We start from the raw sequence: 14,666 nt of genomic DNA on the forward strand, positions 1-14,666 counted from the left end.
TCCGAATTATGCAGAAACTGTGTTTTTTTTTAATGTTTTTTCTTAAACGCAACCGCATTTTTATTAAACGTTACCGGCAAATAAAATAAACAATAGATAGACTGAAAACACTAATATGATAAATAAACAAAAAAAATACTAATATGAAAATATTATATACAAACCGAAATAAACAAAAATAGTGTGCTAAATATACAATCCAAAATCAAAAAATGAATAAACCCCACCACTACTGGGTGTGCCTAACCCGCTCACCCTGGGCCCTCCTCTGCCGCCTGTACCCCGCCGCTCGGCCCGCATCAGTGACGATCATCTCCATCACGGCGACTGCCTCTGGTCCGCCCTGATGAATGACACCTCGATGCAACGCGTCCCGCCCAAGCATCTCTATCCGCTGGCAGATCGGAAGGAGATCAATGGCGTGGTCATCCTCCGCCTGCCGGTTCTCCAGGATCTCCTCGTGTGCTGGCCTAGGAGCGCCGGGAACGTCGAGTCTCAAGAGAGGATGGGACACCCGGTAGAACCATGTGACGTACCCCTCCACACTGTGCCAGTCCTGGGTGACCCGCATGCGACGGTACTCCTCCAATACCACATGATGCTGCCACTCCTCCCATATGGCAGTGAGCTGCACTCTGGTCACTGTGTCAGGAGCAGCCTCGAAGGGTGACCTGGGTATGATCTGCACGAACCCAAACTGCCGCATGCACCGCTCCGGGAGATACCGGACCATGATGCCGGTCCCGCATGCCAACCAGCCTGAATATAGAGCAACCCCGTCGAAGGGGACAACCTGAGCATAGTCGGCGAACGGCCTCCAGGTGACGTCGTCGTGCATCGTGCGGTCCAGGTACAGGCGGTATGGTCCCACCGCATCGTTCCCCCTCTGGAGGGCGTATCTGGCGGCCCTGGGCATGGCGTCAACGTACACAGGATCGATGTGGAAGCCGTGGATGCGGGAGAAGTAGGAGATGATCCAGCTCTGAAACACAAATACGATAATGTATTAAAAATAAATACGAAACATAAATAAATAAATAAATACGAGAATGTGTTAAAATCAAACGTACCGTAAGCAGAGTGCAGGATCCGACCAGCTGCCTCGTCCTCCAGTTGGAGGCCTCATTCAGCTTCTGGTAGAGATATGCCAGAGTAGCTGCCCCCTAGTTCCACTGGTGAACGGTATCCAGGTCCATGAAATAGCGGAGGTAGGCCACGTCGACGTACCTGGGGCTCTTGTCCACAAAGCATGCAGCGCCTACCACATGCATGTACCAGCACCGAAGAGCGCAGCCGCGGTGGTACTCCCTGAATAGGTCGTTACCCTCCTGCTCGGCCTCGACCGCCGCGTCCAGGTGGAACTCAAAATAGAGGCTCAGTGTGTTGAACCGGACATGAGGCCCAGAAGTCGAGACGCACTCCAGGTGAGCAACCTCGTGCGGCAGGCCCAAATAGTGCATCATCCACTCAATGGCCTCGGCCCTCTGGATCCTGGAGTGGTCCAACAGCGGCCCCCTAATAGGCAGGTGGAGAAGACACTGGACGTCATGCAAGGTGATCGTCAACTCCCCCACCGGCAAGTGGAAAAAAGACGTCTCCTTGTGCCAGCGCTCCACAAATGCCCCCTGTATGCCGGTGCTGATGGTGGTGTACCCGGTCATGCAGAGCCCGCAAAGCCCTGAACCTCGCACATGGTCGTTAAACCACTGAGCTGCTGGTTTAAACAGACCGAAAATCTTCCTGGAGTGGTTCACCATTTTCAATGGCTCTCTCTCCTGTTACAAAAAAAACAAATAAGCGAGAAATAAACGGTAAAATTATAAAAAATGGTGACAAATAAACGGCTAAGTTAAAAAAATACCTCTCCCTCCCAGATCCGCCGAGCGACGTGATCCTGGTAGTGAATCAGCAGGGAAGTGTCAAAAGGCCCTCCCGGAAAGCTATCCACCTCCTGCTCCTCCTCCTCCCCGACTGGAGGGTCAACATCCGGTATGACCTCCTCCTCCTCCTCATCCTCATCCTCCTCCTCTCGCTGGCGGGAAGAAGATACCCGAGCCAGCCTACTCCTAGAGCCTGAAGCAGATGAACTCTCCACCAAGTCCTGTGGAACGCAGACACGGCGTCCCCGTCCCTGCCCCCGTCCCTGGGTCGACGCCAGATGCGCCGCCGCCCGCTCGCGTCTAGCAGACGCAGTCTGGGACTCTCTCCCCTGTCTGATGCGTGCTGGCTGGTCTGACATGATCCTGTAAACAATCGAAATCGATTAATATGCGAGACAAATGAAAAAACAAAAAAAAATGAACTTCTGGTACAGTTCGGAAGTTCATTTCCGAAAACTGGGATGGAGGTGTTTTCGGAAATGAACTTCTGAAACACCCCCACGCAGAGCTTCTCTGCAACCTCCAATGGCAGACCCAAAAACCTAAACCAAATCCATTTTTTTTGCCTACTAAACATCCTAATATCAGTACTAAGCTATCTTAATGTCATTTTTTCAGATTCTAAACACCCTAATATAGTTTAATCAAATAGATCTAAAACTTGAAAAAACAATGATAAACTTACCAATTAGTGTTTAATGATGAGTTTGGTTGAGTTTGGAAGAAGAGTTTGGCTACTTCACACTTGCTTCTGCAGAAATTTCGCCTATGGAAGTGTTTGATGATGATTAGGGTAAATGATTTGGGGGAGGGGGAGAGTTCTGCTTAATCTGCAGAACGCGTTTTATTTCGGAAGTTCATTTCCGAAATTGTAGTTTCGGAAATGAACTTCCGAAATAAGACATTTTTTTCAAAAAAAAAGGCGCTTTCGGAGATGAACTTCCGAAAACACCTTTTTCATGCATTTCGGTAGTTCATTTCCGAAGTCAGGGGTATAATGGGGTTTTCACCAGAGGTGGACTAGAAGATAGGGAGGTGGCCAAAGAATTTCTCTTTATTTTTATGATTTTTATATGACAAAACAAGAATTCTAATCAAGCAACAGAATTAAAATACAAGCCTAAACTAATATTTTTTATGTGGAAAATTATGTACTAAAGTCTAAAATAAGAGGAAGAAAATTAGTGTTTATTACCTAAAGAAAATATGAAAAAATCTAAGTAAAATCTAAATTGTTAATTGAGATAAAGGGAACAGGGGGTGTTAAGTTGAAATGGTAGTTTGAAAAGCCATGGGGCGCAGGCCCAGGTGGACAGGCCCAACAGAGTATTATTATTTGTTTGTAGATTTTGTTTCAAAGAAAAAAGAGACAATGGGCCCAGGGGGCGCAAAACGTGAAAGGCCCACAGATAGGTTTTTTTGTTATTGTTTTCGTTCAGCAAAAATGGTGTGGGCTCAGAGCAATTCGTGACTATGGCCCAAGAGGATTATTATCATTCATTCAGACTGCCAAAAAAGGGTGTAATGGGCTTAATTGGGGTGTGCATAGCAGTGATTCGTGAGAAAGCCCAATGCAATGATCATGATCCACTTTCAGATTTTATTTGTTAACTCAACTAATAGCCATTAATCATACTTTATGGTACCATTAATCAAGTTTAATTCACATTCAATTTGAAATTAATTCAATTAATAAAAATAAAAGGGGAATTAGGTTAGAGTTGTTACCTTCCATGTTATCTGAATTCCATCTCTCCCTTTCAAAACGTGATGGCGGCGCCTCCGATTTCCCCTGCGACCAAACTCCAATCAAAGCTCCGAACACCGCCACTAATCCTCGCCCATGAGAACAACGTTTCTATCTCAGCCTCTCTTCGTCTCTCGACTCAGAACGGTTCTAAAGCTTTCTCGATTTCATCCCTCGCTCTCATCGTCTCTCAACGACCTTCTCTCGTTTTGATGTTGCATTTGGCGAAGTTGTGGATTAATGAAGGGTGCGATGAAGATTGCTGCGATTGAAGTTGTTGCAGTTGAAGATTGAATGAAGCGCAGAATTGAGGAAGAAGATTGTTGCGAAGAGGTGATAAATTTTTATGTAACCGTTTTCTGTTAGAGTCTTTTTTGGTGGTGATTTCGTTCTTTTCCTTTATTACAGAAATTTGAGAGTGGAGAGATTGAAGATCGATAGCGTTTGAGGTTGAAACTTTGAAGATGATGAAGAGCTGAATGTTGTTGTTGCCTTGTTGGATCAAAGGGAGAACGAATTAGAAAGGTTGAGGAAGTGATTGATGTAGGATGCAAAAGATGGATTCTGAATTGGTCAAGAGAGGGAGAGGAAGATTGAAGATCGGTTGAAGGTTGAATGTGAAGTGTGGATGAAGAATGATTATGGTGTAGCAGTGGTGGAGAATTGAAGGTGGTTGAGAGATTGAATTATGGAGGAGAAGAAGTAGTGAAGATGAAGAATGGGAGTGAAGTGAAGAGAGAATGAAGATGATGAGAAGGTGGTTCAGAGATGGAAACAGAGTCGAAGAAGATGAGAAATGAAAAAGAGTGAATGATGGTTTTGGAGATGATGAATGAAGGGTGAAGGGAGTGGTGGATGAAGAAACCAAGGGAGAGAAATGGAGATTGAAGGAGAGTGAAAAAATGAAGCGAGAGCCTCAAAATGGTGGAGGAAGCTATGTTTTATATCGTTTGAAGATGAAGAGAAGTTCAGGTTCTGAGGTGAGTTTTCTTCTGTTTTTTCGATTCTTTCTGTTATAGCTCTGATAGTTCTCAATCTCCTCCCCCTTTCTGTTAATTGTCAGTTGTAGTGATGCAGTTAGTCTATTAGAGATAGGTTGTTATAAGATTCTGTTAGTAGTTAGTTAAGTTAGTTTAGGTAGTTACTGACTCTGAAAGTTAGTTACATGGGTTTGTTAGGAGTCTAAGGATGTTACGGGATTGGCTGGAAATGTTAGAAGTTAGTTTTCTGTTAAGGCAGTTAGGAAAGTCTGTTATGAAATTGGTTAAAGTTAGTTGACTGAAATGTTAGTTGGTTGGTTAGAAATTGGTTTGAAAGTTTGTTAGTAACAGTTAGGTTTAAAAGTTAGTTATAGATAGATCAGTAAGTTAGTTATGCTGATAGTTAGGTTAGTTAATTCTGTTTTTGATGGTTGTTATAGGTTGGTAGTTAGTTGTAACAAACTTGTTTTTCTGTTATAACTGTTAGGGTAATTATATGATTGTTAGTGATAGTTAGGAGTTATGTTAGATTAGAGTTTATAACTGACTCGGTTAGGTATGGTTAGTAATTGGTTAAGGTTGTTAGAAACAATTAGAAGTTAGTTAGGAATGAATGGCTTCTTATTATGCTGAACTGGTTTTGTGGACAGGTTTATGTGAATATAAAGGCTGGCTATATTTACTTGTGCAGGTTATGACTTTGGTTTTTCTTCTGCACTGATTACAGTGATTCTGTTTTGCATTTTCGAAAACGAATGGATGTTATCATTGTGCTGAACCGATGTTTTTTCTTTTATCTGGACTGTAGGATCACAACGGGACGTTTTGGGATTTGATGAATCAAATGTGGCAGGTTTGTTCTTTTATGATGTGGGCGGAATGAGATGATAACCATGGCTGTGCGAACCGGTTCGGTTCAGCTCTTTTTTATTTGCTGTCGGATTGTATAGTTTCGGTTTATGCAGGTTTAGTGATGAGTCGAATTGGTTGTGTTTGATTTGGTAGGTCTTAAAGCTAATGAACAGTTAGGACAAAACTTAAGGTAGGTTGGAAGTGTATGCTGGCTTCGGTGAGTGCTGTTTCTTTGACTTGAATATGCTGGCTTTTGGTTTAGAATTTATGGGAATCTGTTTTGATTTATTTTGAATGCTGCAGGGTTTTTGAGACAAGTTCAACAAACTGAAGGGCATCCCGCAACTGTCGGCACCTCTTTGCAGTGATGATTAGACGAATGCAGGTCATGCTATTTGTTAGCCTTGTCAATCTCTTGTTAAGAATATTTGATCTGTGATTATTATGTGCAATCTGACTTGGTATGGAGGTGGTTTCATGGTTTCTGCTTTTGCAATTTCAAATATATTCGAATGGTGGATGATGGATAGTGTTTAGATCAATTTAATTGGAACTTGTTAGATAGTTAGGGAAAACTGAATGTTAGTTGTTAGGACCATTGGTGAAAATGAAAATTAGATGTTAATTTGAATTGGTTCAAAGAATGGGTACAGGGATATTTTGGGATAACTTGTGTATACAGGTCTGAAATTGTTGTTAACATATGATGCAGGGTTGGCTATGGTTTGACTGAACATTCTGAAGTGCGGTGTTGACTCGGTATTTTTAATGGATTTTTGTAGGTGACAAGTTTGATAATCTTGGAGCTGATTTGGCCATGAAGAAAAGAAGAATTGGAATGAATACGAAGGAAGTTCGAGGAGAAAGAGGAAATGGAAGACCTTAATCCTTAAGGATAAGTTTAGGAATGTATTTGAATGAAATAATTTGTGTAATTTTCTATGTAATGTTTGTACCCCATTCTTTAATGTACTTCCTTTTTGTAACATTGACTTGTAATGGTTCTTGAACTATGCCATGAGCCTTAATTTCCTGGAACTCGAATTCAAAGCGAACTTTCCTTTCATTTGTAACACTTCAAATTCTGCTTGTTTTCTTTCTAAGCTTTAGATGCACATCTCAAACATTCCTTAATTCTTGAAACTCGCATGGGCACCATAAGATAAGATGCCAACTACCATGTTCATATCAAAGCCTTGTATGAGAACCAAAGATGTAATTTGCAACATGACTAATTAGGGGAATTTTTTGAAATCAATGAGTGACACCCTAATTGCATTGCGATTCAAGCAACTTTAAGCAAATTCTTTTTAACCAATGAAGAAGGCTCAAGAAATCCACAGTAGCCAATAATCCCTTTGATCCACGCTCATAGAGAATCCCAGATGAATCCAACTTGAGTGTAGTAGAAACCTCAATTTCTAAGATCTTTGATCCCAACTTCAATTTATTGATTAATAATATATGATGTGTTAGATGACCTAATGGAAGGTATGCAGATGAAATGCAAAGCCTAAGCCAGATAAAAGTAAAGGGGTAGGACAAATTTGGGGTATGATAGCTGCCCCTATTTAATCGTCTTAAACCTGAAGATGAGATTGGCGCCAGCCTTTCGAACATTCAAGGTAAAAGAGGATTAAATATCAAAGTACCGGAAATTTGTCCTAAAGAGAAGATGGTGTAAGTGCTATCCTTATTTTTTGTTTTGATATCTGCTGGGGAAGAGAGAATATTTTTGTTTTTCTGGTGGAAAAATTTACAATGAATAATTGGATTTGAATGGTGATAGCTTGTAACGTAGCCTAGGTGCCAATACAAGGTTCTCAAAGGAAGTGATTGTTACATGGAACAGTAATTGAAACGACACATACGAGCATCAAAAGAAGATACAAACGAGTACCAAAGGAATGACACAGACGAGCATCGAAAGAAGATACAGACGAGTACCAAAGGAACGACACATACGAGCATCGAAATAATGACACAGACGAGTGTTTGACTCAATACAGACGAGTATCGAAAGAAGATACAGACGAGTACCAACGGAATGACACAAACGAGTGTTTAGAACAATACAAACGAGTATCGAAAGGAAATACAGACGAGTACCAAAAGGATAACACAGACGAGTGTTCGAGATGCTTGATAGATGGACTTATTGGGGATTGGGAATTGGTCTTGAGATGGTTTACCAGGACGGAAGGCAAAGGATTCACAACACGGGGTTGGACTTGAAAGTTTTGTCTGCATGAGGGAAAGTGACCATGGAGACTAGTGACGACTAGACTCAACAATAAGATGACAGTAACCACTGGGGATTACGAGGATATCGGTGCTTACGAAGCATAAGAATTACATTAATCCCTCAGGCCAAAAGGCAGGGTGTAACTCTTCAAGAGCGGCAATCGTTCGAATTGCCACACACCAAGTATGGTTATTCAAACGATTGAAAAATGAGATGGGTTGAATGCCCACCTTCATTCACACTCTAATCTGCACGCAGCATACGGAAAATAACCTCGGAGACAACGATTCTGACGAAGAAAGACATTGTATCCGATCCACATTGGAGAGAGAATATGAGACTTCTTTTGGGGATTGAGAATACCGGGTAATCGAACACTTTGACACGGAAGTAAATATCAAGTGTGGAAGTATCAGTTGCGTTGTGGAGCAAAAGAAAAGTTCATAGGTGTCCTCTTGTTTTCTCGTCCATCACTTGAGGACAAGTAATGAGCTAAGTTTGGGGTTGTGATCGGCCACCAATTTCACCTTGTTCCTGTGTTCGAATCAATGGAAAAGCACTTCATTCGGTGGTATTTTAAGTTGTTTCAATCTAGTTCTTTTTAGTTTTGTTAATTTTCGTATTTGAGTTTGGTGTGTTATCTTTTCTAGTTTTTGTTGTTTTTCCATTGCTTTTGATCTAGTGTTTGGTAGTGTTTAAAGTTATGCTGTACAGGGCACGATTCTAGACAAGAAGAAGTGAATTTTGGTGAGACAGAGCTGTGACACGGCCACCCGTGTCATGTGACACGGCCGTGTCACACTTGCTGAAGAGGAGAACTTGAAAATTTGAAAACCAAGAAGACAGAGTTGTGACATGGCCACCCGTGTCATGGGACACGACCGTGTCAGACGTGCGCGTAGAAAAAGTTTTGTTTTCAACTCTTGGAATCAGTCACTTAAGGAAGGGCATTATGGACTTTTCGGAGGAGAATAATTGATGAGAGATATTTAGTCACTGTTTGGAAAGGAGAAAATGACTTTTTGACGGTCGGAGAACGTGAAAAGAAGGATTGAGAGCACTAGGGTTTGAAGCGAGGAAATCTTCAAGAGCATCCGCGATTGAAGATCAATTCCGATTCATCTTATTGTAATGTTTTCAACCTTAAATTCTGTTATTTTGACACTTTCCATGAGTAGCTAAACTATTACTTGTTAGGGTGATGTCCCTGGATTATGTGATGTAACGAATTACCTTTACCGTTTATTTTCAGATTATCTTTATGAAATTCAGTTTATGGTTAAAAGTTCTTATTGCTTCATTATATTGGAAAGTATTTTGTTGATTCACGATTGGGATTTGGTTTGACAAACCGTCTCAATGCTTTTTAATCATAACGTTATCACTGATAATCACTTAGGAATAAGGGTTTGATGAATAGCGATCATAATATCCGGACTATGTCTTATAGAATCTTGGTATAAAATTATCGTGATCAGGAATGAAAAGATGGTTTTAATCTCAAGAAGTTTTTCACTAAGGAATTAGGAAAAATCAATGTTCGGCATTGGTAGTTGAGAATTTCTTAAGTTAATCTGTCAATTGGTAATTATTTCGTTACAAAGCGATTCATACATCTATCCTAACTTGTCTCCGCATATTTTCACTAGTCAAAATATTTAAGTCTTTTATTTTACTTAAGTTGTTATTTCAATTAAACAATCAAATTCAAACACCCCGATGACTTTTTATTCCATTGCACTATTCTGAAACATATAATTCCTACGCACTCTGCGAGTTTGATACTTGGGAAAATTTATTCACTTATTACTACATCGGTAAAAATAGTACACTTGCTATTTCACCGGTCACATACCAATCTCAATCCTATCATCTACAACCCGATAATAAAGGTTAATCGGAAGAGTCCCTCCTTACCTTAGAGTTTGGGATCTTCGAAGCTCTCTTCCTCTTCTTCTCCTCTGTCGCACTTTCACGTTCTCTGTGTTCTCCCAAATGCACTTGTGTTTCTCTTCTTCCAATAAAACTCTTGTTTTATGAAAACACAACACAACTTTAGTAAAGGCCTTATTTCTTGCACCCCCTTCTCACTAATAACAACACTGGCCCATTACTATATATTCCAATTTTATTATTTTAATCACCGCGTAGTTACATAAATCCAGATTAATTCAATTCAATTCGATTAAATTAATTCACGCGATTACTGGTGTTACAATTCTCGTCCAGAAGGTTTGAAATATCGTTTCATCAGCAAAGGGGTCAATGCCATAGGAGAAGATGAAGATGATTGCAACCTGGACAAGTGGATCTTTCCTACACCTGACAAAGGGCTGGACAACTGGAAGACTGAAGACATTGTCTCTATCTCCTATAGTCAAGAGTAATTGCCATTTCTAGTTTTGTTTTTTCCTTTACGTTTCCTAGTATTACTTTATGTATTTCAATAAACAATAAACTTTAAAGCCGTGTGTCTTTCCCGGGGCACAACGGTCCATTATTAGGGCTTATCATTTCATAAGCATATTTTCATTCAATAAAGCATCAGACGTTTCGTATTCAAATTGTGTGTTTGCTTTTATTTTTCTTTACTCTTCTATAGCTATGTGTTCTTACACACACCCACACAATGCACTACAGATCCATATCCACTCTGGATCCCATTGATAACGACTCTGTTATTGCTAAATATGTGTCATACCCCAAAATTTACCCGATTGTTTTACGTCTGGTTAAAATTAATTCCTTAAGGATATACCAAAAAAATAGGAGCCATGGGGTTTAACATCTCTATTGTTAAACCCATTCTCTTATAAATTGGTTAGAATTAAAATAGAGGTGTTGTTAGTAGATACTGGGGCCTCAAACATTTGGCCTGCATATTTTATTTTGGTTTTTTAATTCTCACAACCTATTTTAAATATAAATGGTTATTATTATTGACTAAGGGGTGCATACAAAGGAAAAGGGATGTGATTGAAATTCACTAGGCTGAATCTTGAAATGTTTGGCCCATCTATTTTATCTTAGGGTTTTTTGTCAATTTTTACAATTTATTTAATTATCAATTAAATATTTCTAACCTATTTTGGTCATTTTGGATTAAGCATTATTTATTTTTTATTTAGATAATTATTATTATTTTATTATTACTAATTTATAAAATATCAAATTGGGTTTTTGGATATGGGTTATTTCCTCTTATAGATTTTAACCTAATTCTCTAACTCTATAAAAAGTAGTCTTGGCAACCCTGAAAGGGGGACCTTCTTTCACTTTGACGTATTTTTTTTCTCACAAATTCACACACACACACACACACACACACACACACACACACACACACACACAAAAACTACGTTTTTCACACAACTTTTTTCTCTCCTCCCTTTGAGGGTTTGTCTTGAACATCCCTAATCCGCCATTGTCAATCAACTGATAACAACCGACAAACCCTTTCCCCTTCAAACGCAATTTTCAAACCACTCAAACGCAATTTCAAATCATTCAAACTCAATCACAAACTCAAACATTTTTGGCCGATGATTACTTATGAGGCCTCCCCAAAAAGGGGGTTTATGGCCATTGTTGTCTCGATCTGACAATGGTCTATTTCTATTTTTACTATACATGGCTTTTGGCCTTTGGTCATTGTTCTCTCGATCTGACAATGACTTTGTCCCTTGGGTTTACCTTTTTGGCCAATGATTAAACCTTTTGGTATGAGGCCGCCCTTTTATTAAAAAGTATATTTTCTATTGTCAATATATTTTTTACAAACCTTTGGTTTTTTTCCATTTTGGCCAATGATTTCTATGAGGCTCTTTTTTTAAAATCCTTGTTTTGGCCAATGATGATGCATTGAGGCCTATTAATTTTATTACAATTTCGTTTATATGCCTTTTGGTATTCAGCTATTGTTGTCTCGATCGACAATGGTTTTATCAAAATCGAGATTTACCCTTTTGGGCAAAGGCTAACCTTTTTTAAATCTATTAGTGAACAATTGTCAAACCTTTTTTTATAAAACCTAAACCTAAAGATTAAATGGGTCCCCTTGAGTACAAGGGAGGAAAAGGGCGCCTAACACCTTCCCTTTGCCTAATTTACCTACTTACCCAAATCTTTAAGGGTTTCTCACTTGCCCAAATAAAGTGGGTGGCGATTCCGTTTGAACATAAATTTTTTAGCAGGTTGCTACAATATGACTTTGAAAATCCGATCTACCAAGCTGAGGATGAAGGTGAGGAAGATTGCGAAGTTCCCAAAGAACTTGCCAGACTGCTAGAGCAAGAAGAAAAGACTATACAGCCGCACAAAGAACCAATTGAGGTTGTGAATGTAGGTACCGACGAAGAAAAGAAAAAAATCAAGATAGGGGCTGAGCTAGAGGAGGGTGTCAAACATAGATTGATACAGATGCTACGAGACAATGTTGAGATATTTGCTTGGTCTTACGAAGAATGCCTGGGCTCGAACTGACATTGTAGTTCACCGTCTACCTATCAAAGAAAATAGTCCTCCGGTTAAGCAGAAGTTACGAAGAAGCAGGCCTGACATGGCTTAAAAGATAAAAGAAGAGGTTGAGAAACAGTTCAATGCTGATTTCTTGAAGGTTGTGAGCTATCCACCATGGATTGCTAATATAGTCCCGGTACCTAAGAAAGATGGAAAGGTCAGAGTGTGTGTAGACTACAAAGATTTGAATCGAGCAAGCCCCAAAGACGATTTTCCTCTACCACATATTGATATCCTAGTTGATAGTACTGCCCAGTGCAAAGTGTTTTCCTTCATGGATGGTTTCTCAGGATATAACCAGATTAAGATGGCACCCGAAGTTATGGAAAAGACAACCTTTACTACTCCTTGGGGCACCTTTTGCTACAAAGTCATGCCGTTTGGGTTGAAGAATGCAGGGGCAACGTATCAACGTGCAATGGTAGCTCTGTTTTATGATATGATTCACAAAGAAATAGAGGTCTATGTTGATGATATGATTGCGAAATCCAACACTGAAGAAGAACAACTGGTCCACCTGGAGAAACTGTTTGATAGGTTGAAGAAATACAAGTTGAGATTGAATCCAAACAAGTGTACTTTTGGGGTGAGGTCTGGTAAGCTACTAGGATTCGTTGTTAGCAGTAGAGGTATTGAAGTCGACCCTGCAAAAGTAAAATCCATACAAGAGATGCCGGCTCCACGAAATGAGAAAGAAGTTAGAGGATTCTTGGGATGTTTGAATTACATTGCCAGATTTATTTCCTATCTGACCGCGACTTGTGAGCCGATATTCAAGTTACCGAGGAAAGATCAAGCTGTAAAATGGAATGACCAATGTCAAGAAGCCTTTGACAAGATCAAGAAGTACCTTCAGGAGCCTCCGATTATGATACCACCAATTGAAGGAAGACCTCTAATTATGTACTTAACAGTGTTGGAGAATTCAATGGGGTGTGTATTGGGGCAACATGACGAGTCTGGTCGAAAAGAGCATGCAATATACTACCTTAGCAAAAAGTTTACCAACTGTGAAACAAAATATTCACTGCTCGAGAAAACTTGTTGCGCTTTGGCATGGGCTGCTCACCGACTAAGATAGTATATGTTAAACCATACCACTTTATTGATCTCCAAAATGGATCCCATCAAGTATGTGTTTGAGAAACCCGCCCTCTCCAGACGAATAGCAAGATGGCAGATGATACTAACAAAATATGACATTCAATACACAACACAAAAAGCAATCAAAGGAAGTGTGGTGGCAGACCACTTAGCTCAACAAGTTGTAGATGACTATCAATCTATGAGTTTTGAATTTCCAGATGAGGATGTTATGCTTGTTACTGATTGTGAATAACCTGGTCCGGATGAAGGACCTGAACTAGGATCCCGATGGACCATAGTTTTTGACGGAGCTTCGAATGCACTTTGTAATGGTATTGGCTTTGTGATTATCTCTCCAGCAGGTGGACACACTCCGTTTACCGCAAGACTATGTTTCGATTGTACCAACAATATGGCTAAGTATGAAGCATGTATCTTAGGTCTCAGAGCTGCTATTGACTTAAGAATCAAATTCTTGGAAGTATATGGGGGATTCTGCCCTAGTGATTAGTCAAATCAAAGGAGAATGGGACACAAAGCATCATAATCTCATGCCTTACAAGGATTTGGTGTTATCTTTGATTCCCTACTTCGAAAAGATTACTTTTGAACACATTCCCCGAGAAGAGAATCAATTGGCAGACGCATTAGCTACCATGTCATCCATGTTCAAGGTCAGATGGGACAATGAGGCTGCTATGGTTATTATTGAAAGATATGATGAACCGGCATACTGTTACGAGATATCTACTGAAGAGGTCGAGGAAAGAACTTGGTTTTATGAAGTAAAGAGATATCTTGAAGCACGGGAATACCCTAAAGGGTCATCTATCAATGACAAGAAGTTCTTAAGAAGATTTGCTTCCAAGTTCTTTCTGAGCAACGAAATCTTATACAAGCGCAATCATGACTCAACTCTGCTTCGTTGTGTGAATAAGAAGGAACCAGAAGAGATTATGGAAGACATGCATGACGGTATCTTTGGAACTCACTCTAGTGGACACACTATGGCTAAAAAGATCCTAAGAGCGGGTTATTACTGGCCCACTATGGAAACTGACTGCCATCAGCATTCTAGAACTTGTCACAAGTGCCAGATCTACACTGACAAAGTACATGTACCTCCAGTTCCACTAAACGTTCTGAATTCTCCCAGGCCTTTTGCAACGTGGGGCATTAATATGATCGGGGAAATCAAACCTACTGTTTCCAACAGACATCGCTTCATCCTCGTGGCCATTGATCACTTCACTAAATGGGTAGAAGCTACTTTATTTGCTTTTGTTACCAAGAATGTGGTGACCCGATTCATCAAGCACAACCTCATCTGTCGGTATGGCATCCCTGAGAGGATTATT

The 14,666-nt window shown here is 40.1% G+C and overlaps 2 long non-coding RNA genes across 4 annotated transcripts; one reads left to right on the forward strand and one right to left on the reverse strand.

Annotated features, from left to right (window-relative positions):
• Positions 1-269: 269 nt before the first annotated feature.
• On the reverse strand, positions 270-2,183 carry LOC131646639 (uncharacterized). Its single transcript, XR_009297550.1, has 3 exons — positions 1,862-2,183; positions 1,071-1,775; positions 270-982 (listed from the first exon to the last, which is right to left on the reverse strand). It is a non-coding gene; the product is annotated as an uncharacterized LOC131646639 (long non-coding RNA).
• Positions 2,184-3,532: 1,349 nt separating this feature from the next.
• Positions 3,533-6,532, forward strand: LOC131651832 (uncharacterized). Of its 3 annotated transcripts, XR_009298499.1 has the most exons (6): positions 3,534-4,607; positions 5,258-5,298; positions 5,416-5,460; positions 5,613-5,676; positions 5,763-5,844; positions 6,172-6,532. It is a non-coding gene; the product is annotated as an uncharacterized LOC131651832 (long non-coding RNA). The 3 variants fall into 3 exon arrangements; XR_009298498.1 differs by having other exon boundaries at positions 3,533-4,607; positions 5,416-5,516; positions 5,763-6,532; XR_009298497.1 differs by having other exon boundaries at positions 5,763-6,532.
• The last annotated feature ends 8,134 nt before the right edge of the window (positions 6,533-14,666 follow it).

The sequence above is a fragment of the Vicia villosa genome, linkage group LG2 (genome assembly GCF_029867415.1).
Source record: "Vicia villosa cultivar HV-30 ecotype Madison, WI linkage group LG2, Vvil1.0, whole genome shotgun sequence".
Lineage (NCBI taxonomy): Eukaryota > Viridiplantae > Streptophyta > Magnoliopsida > Fabales > Fabaceae > Vicia > Vicia villosa.